Consider the following 6,840-nt stretch of genomic DNA (forward strand, 5'->3'; position numbering starts at 1 on the left):
CTCCTCTTTTGTATGTACCAGTTTTCTAGACAGATGAATAAAGACCTGTTTTGAGCATTCCAGTTTAATTCTTTCTCTTGGGGAATCTTGTGAGAAGGAAAGGGCCCGCCTTCCTCACAAGATTCACCCCTTCATTCCTGTAGTTGTTCATTTCTTATGTATTTGCGTTGTGTTTGGTTCTGTTGCTGAAACACTAGTTACATGGTTTGTGATACTCTGTTTCTTAGCGCTACATGTATTGATTGCACGAGTGGATGATGAGAGCATGTGCTGAAGATCCCGGTACAGAGGGATAGGGTCTTGCTCCATTGATTGCTTTCTTTTACTTGCAGTGTGATTAGAACAGAGAGGCCAAGTGCTGAAGATTCCTGTTCCTGGGAATAGGGTCTTGACCTTTCGAGATTACTTCTTTTGCAGTGTGATTAGTGCCAGGCGGCAGGTGCTGAAGTTCCCACCAAGGAATAGGGTCCTGTTCCTGCTATAGTTGAATGATTTCTTTCTTTATACATTTATTTTCCTTTTGCTGTAACAGAGGAATCGTGTCTGCTATAAGTTAATTGACTTCAGCTTTAATTAAGTAGACTGTAAATTGATAGATTACTGAATTTAACAATTGTGTGTGATTTTCTTTTACTACAACATTGAACTGCTTTTGAAATTGAGCACATACAGTGCGCTATTACCTTTGGAATAAAAAGACCTTCTCGGGTTGACAATTTATGTGGAGCTCGAATTGTGAAAACAATTAAAGCGACCAACACTCACCACATTTTTCTTAAAATTCACTATGAATAAATCTAACCCTTTGGATGAAAGTCATAGGCATCCTATATTCATTATCTGAATTATGATCCCATGCCACTAAATTTGCCTCAGTATCTTAAACCAACACAAATGATATATTTTGTTGTTTCAAAACGTGGGTTGTTGGGATATTACTCCATCAATTGTCTTTGAGCTTCTACAGAATGGTTTCTCCCAAGCACATAATAATTGTATTCATCGAATGATTCTTTATTGGGAACCTAAAGTGCATCAACAAGAAGCACATAAATAACCACATGAGCATATGGATTGTACATCATCAATGTCTTCAAGTTGTGAACATGTAGATAGTGTAGCTTTCTGACTTGATTTTGACATTGTCCTTCGCTTGCCTTATAGGTTTTTTTGACATTAAGTTGAAATTTATGACCACCACCAATTAAGTTTCTCTTTGTCAAATTTTTTCGAATGGAATTTTGTTTTGTTTTGACAATGCCATCATCTAAATCAGCTTCTGGTGTAATGATTTCTCTACTTTCTTTTGAAGTTTCACTAGGCTGTTGACTGCTGGTAATGACTACTTCAAAATCTTCAACTTTACTTTTCTTCGTCATAACATTCTCAACAGATTTATTCTTGGCCATTGTTACTTTTGGTCTTTTAGGGTTCTTCTCAGTTCCAATGTCATCTTTAGAAATGGCAACATATGCTTCACTATTAGTTTCAACTTCATCGTCCCCAAAAATAACTTGTTTACCCTTGCTAGATTTATTAACTAGAGAACTTTTTTTTCAGATTCTTTGGATGTAGTTTTGTAGCATCATCAATTACTACATTTTGCTTTTTTTCCATATCTTCTTCTGACACTGAGTAAAAATTGGTGACAAATTTCATGATATCATGCTGTATGAAATGAATGCCTCCCAACCTAATTGAACAACTTTCAAAAAAGTTCTGCCATACAAAATATAATATGTCAATAAAAGCAAAGTTAAAAAATATAGCAAGACACTTTCAAGAAGACAAAATACAAATATAAATAACAATACTTACGATGTTTTGTGTCATCTCATTTATGATTTGTTTACACAAATTTGTAGATACCTCTCTCGTGTCATACAATGAATATGATAGTTGGTATTTAATCCTTTCATGTGGCTTCGGAGCCTTTCTAAGTATGTAAACAACTTCAGTGTCTAGTATCGAACACATATATATGACTCTTCCTATCACCTCAAAAATTACATTATCATTCGGTATATCAATATATATATATATATATATATATATATATATATATATATATATATATATATATATATATATATATATATATATATATATATATATATATATATATATATATTCACATTTGTGGTTTCTCTTTCTTTGACATACCAGATTCTTGATGGAAATTTCACCTCTTTTGAATTCTTCTAGTCTGAAATCATCTTTTTATTACTTGAGGCACTTGAAATATTTGTAGCTATGAGCTCAGGTGGAGTTCGTTCACCAATGTTTCTTGAAGATGCACCTTTAAGAGTCTTTGGTCCATAAAGATTCACAGAAATTTGCTTTGATGCCATTTTCTTGAAAAACACAAACACATAAATCAGTAAATAACAAAAACATATTAACTTAAATTAACATTGAAAATATATCACAAATTTTTTATATCTATAATCAAAATCACCCAGCCACCCCTAACAGGCAAGCGGGTGGGTCGGTGGGCGGGCGAGAGGTCGGGTGAGGGACGGCGAGGCGGGGTGGGCAGCTGGGCCTGTGAGGGTGGGCGGGGTCGGTGGGCGAGCTCGGTGGGTGTGGGTGAGAGGCGTGCACGAGTGTGGGTGGGTGGGCGGTGGGTGGGGGTGACCGTGCCAGGGGAGGTGGCCCCCAACCTCCCCATCTTCATCAGCACCTGACCCCTTAACCCACCAACCTCCTGATCCACACCCGCACCCGGCCCCCTTCCGCCCCCATGTGCCCACGCCAACCGTCTTCCCTCACACCCTCACCTACCCGACCCCTCCCACACCCCATCACACACTAGTCAGTCCAACGTACCCCTGCCCACCTCACATAGCCCCGCCCACGGCCTCCCCCTCCATGCACAGCCTTCCACCTGCCCTCGCCCTCCACTTCTATGCCTCCACCTTACCCTCTGCCCCCTCACCCATCCTCTCCTCCCCTCCCCATGTCTGCCCCTGCCCCCTCACCCACATGCCCTACCCCTAACCCACCCTCTCGACCCCCACACTCACATGCCCACGCTCCCCACCCCCTCATGCTCGCCCTCCCCCTCACCCATCCTCCCTCCATCCTCCCCCCCGTGCTCTCCCCGTCACCTCCAGCCCTGCCGACCGCCCCACGCCCCCATCCCCCCCACACACCACCCATGCCCTCGCCCCCCACCCCCCGCCATCCCCTCCCCCTGACCCACTCCGCCCTCACCCTCCCCCTCACCTCCGCCCTCGCCCACCCCTTCCGCGCCCTCCCCCTCACATCTACCCATGCCCTCCTCCTCACCTCCACTGACGCCCTCCACATCACCTCTGCCCTCTTCCACCCTCCCTCCCCCTCGCCCATGCCCCAGGCCCGCCCACCCGCACGACTAGAGGCTGGCACCACCCCAGCGGCCTGCCCCCCCACCCGACTGGTGGCCTGGCGATTCCGGGAATCGACCGGCCACCTGTCGGGCAGAGGGGCAGGCCTGGGCGAGGCTGGGGCATGGGTGAGGGAGGCCGTGGGTGAGCGTGGGCAAGGGCAACGTGGGTAGGCAGGGTCAGGGAGAGTGTGGGTGAGGGGGAAGGCGTGGGTGGAGTGGGTGAGAGGGAGGGTGCGGGGGGGGGAAGCTTGGTGAGGGGGAGGGCAGATGTGAGGGGGAGGGGAGTGTAGTTTTAGGGAGGGTGGGTTAGGGGAGGGCACATTGGTAGGAAGCGCGTGGGGAGAAGGGGGTGGGGTGGGTAGCTCAGGGGGAGGGTGCGTGGGTGGGGAGAAGGGCATGGGGAGGGCGAGTGAGGGGGAGTGTCAGGCGGAAAGAGTCGATTGTGTGGACACAACCAACCTCCCTAGGAGCCTAAGACTCTCTAGTGACAAACAAGACAAACAAGAACAATCCTTCTCTAAACATGCATTTACTATACGGGAAATCAAGTGTTTAGATCCTACCTGTAATCCAACGCTGTTGTAGCAGTCCAGCTCTGCTGATCCAGATGAGTTCCTCCTTCACTTTGAAACCTGCATACACTAACAATCAAATGATTAAATAGCACTTGATAATCTCATAGAATAAAACATATTTAACACATAGACCAAGGAGTACATGAAATAACTCATAAATAACAAGTTCTTGAGAAGAATGGACTCATTTGCATTAATAGGTAACAAAAGGAACAAATACAACCTGAGCCTTGGTGTTGTGCAAGTCCCTCCCAGGGTCCATCAAGAGTTCTCCTTTACTTTGACAAAGCTCACCCACTTCCAAATAGAACAAGCAAAGATGGCAATCTCTCCTCACAAGCTTCTAAATGGGAGTCCTAATTCCTGCAGCATTTACCCTTAGAAATGTATAGCTTTCAACCTTCTCTCCTTCTGGCCCAATGCCTGTATTTATAGTGCTCAAGAGGAAGTTAATCAGGTCCACCATCAATGGGATAATCACCTCTTTGGATGGGATAGCTCCCTTATTGATGGGATAAGTTCCTCTTTGGTAGGAGTGCATGAACCATCTGGAGGCGCTCAATACACGTCGAATAACCTTCTAGAATGCTCTAGAAATGACCACAAGTGACTTTTTAAATATGAAACTTGCGCATTTTAACCTTTTCAGGGGGATGCACCTGCCCCTTTACATACAGAGCGTCCAAAGACGCAGCTTTTGTGAACATTGGGTGCGTACCCGCAGGTAAGGTTGAGAGAACCTGCGTCCCCAGAGATAAATACATTTAGAAAGACCTTCTCTCTTTTTTGGAGTTTGACATGGAGATCAGAGGCATAAGACTTGCTTAAGAGGGTAGCATGACTGTTGATAGAGCCATACTAACTGTAAATAGTCATGGTGACATTTTTGAGTGTAACAGATTTCCCCCTAAAGTGCGAAGCCTGAAATAGATTAGGGTTTTGTCTTATCTAGGAAGGGTGAAGCGCTTTATCATTTCAAGGATTATCTCGTGGAGAGCCTGGTAAGAACCTGCAATTTTCAACACAAAATACATGTATAAGATTATATCATCACTGAGGTAGGCATTCCCATACTCAGATTAAAACTTTAACTAACAGACTAACTACTCTGATACAGGAATGATCTTGCAGTACATCATAATCATAGACTTTTGTAGACACAGTATGGGCACAACCATCTGTTTATGATTAGTCTACTTAGATAATGAATACAAAACTCCTCGCAGCCTGGATGGTGGAAACTAGATCCAGGGTCTTCATTTCTACTTCTCGAATTGGTACGATTCTAGCCATGCGAATAAATGAGTTGATGTCGAACATGGTAGAAACCACTTGATTACTAGTCGATGATGTAAACTGTTAACAAGCGTGAGAGAGACCACCAGTAATGTCAATGGTTCTCAAAGTACCCAGTACAATCCATGAGATGTGAATGAATGAGTTGATGTCGAACATTTCATGGAATCCTTTGATCGAAAGTCAATGATGTAAACTGACGTCAAAGGCGAGAAACCTGCCATTGATGCATGCAGACTTCAAGGTACTGACGATTTCTAAGTCATCTTTCTAGATAATGTGGTGATGTCGATAGAAAGCGACCCGTTGCAAGCAAGCCCGCAACACGAAATCATTGTTCAAGTTGAAGAAATGTTGCTATAAAGACTGACTCAGGGATGGTCAAATGTATGACAAGTATTTTGCAGATGAAAGTTTTGCTTGCAGACCTCTTGAACACATAACGACACGACAGATGGCTTGGTGCTGAATAACTCAAAGTTAATCCCCAAAACCCGGCTGAAGACTTTCAAAGTGGTTTGATCAACTGTGAGGTAAAGGATTTCCCAACCCAGGTGAATGAAAAGTGTCGTGTTCAAGAGTGGTAATAAAGTTTCTTCTGAGACAAAAGGTAACAAATAGGCTCATTCTTCTCACTTTTCCCCCACCATTTCTGGCAAGTACCTCTTTATTTTTAACAAGCTTGAGGAGGATAACATATGCTTGATTATAAGCTCATCCTTCGGATGAGTCCAACCTAGTTTTGATTCGAACCCTAGGAAGGAGTGGTTCGTTCCTGTTTGTAATTGAACAGGTCCTTTACTGTGAAATGTTTAACGAGCCCAGTGTAGGAGAAACTCGGCGTTTTTCAATTTTAGAGAGTCTGAAAAACTTAAGAAGACTCCAAGTTGAACTTTTTCGTAGATTTGTGTCCCTCAAGCCCGAAAAAGTATAAAATAATACCTAGGGGAACTGCTTGATCTTGCGACCAAGGAGTACTTTCATAATTAGTGTCACTGACCTGAAAAGTAAAAAGCGATCAAGGACACGTCGTTTTATTTCCGTATCGAGTTTGAAACGACAAAAACCCGAGAATATTTTCCTGATTCTACGGTCAGAAAAGAGCTATAAGGGGACCGTCTTTTAATTCCGTTTTAACGAGTGTAAAAGAAACGCTCGGCAATCTTTTCATTTTTTAGGAGTCAGAAAAGGGCTTAAAAGATGACTCTGATATTTTGGTTCGTGAAAAATGACAATTTTCCCTCTAAGTCCCTTTGTCCTGCACAAAAACAACACATTACTCATACCTGTTTAAGATAGGAAAAAATACATCGAAAAACATCCTTCCATGGTGAAAAATGAACAAATTCATCCAAAAAACCTATAAAAAGACTTTTTACCATGTCATTTTTACCATTTTGCTGTTGAGGTTGAAAAAAGGGCTTTTGGCAAGAAACTTCCCGTGGTCGCTGCGGAAAATCCGACCGTCAGAATCGAACGCCGTCTCTTCCAGGTATTTTACAACATCCTACTCTTCAATTTCATCTGATTAAAATTGTTTTTTAGGTTTTAGTTTTGTTTTTTGGGGGGGTTTAGGTTTCAAAATGCGCTCTGCGGTGG

This window comes from Pinus tabuliformis, chromosome Q (genome assembly GCF_031772625.1).
Source record: "Pinus tabuliformis cultivar Carrire ecotype Pingquan chromosome Q, CPIR1, whole genome shotgun sequence".
NCBI lineage: Eukaryota > Viridiplantae > Streptophyta > Pinopsida > Pinales > Pinaceae > Pinus > Pinus tabuliformis.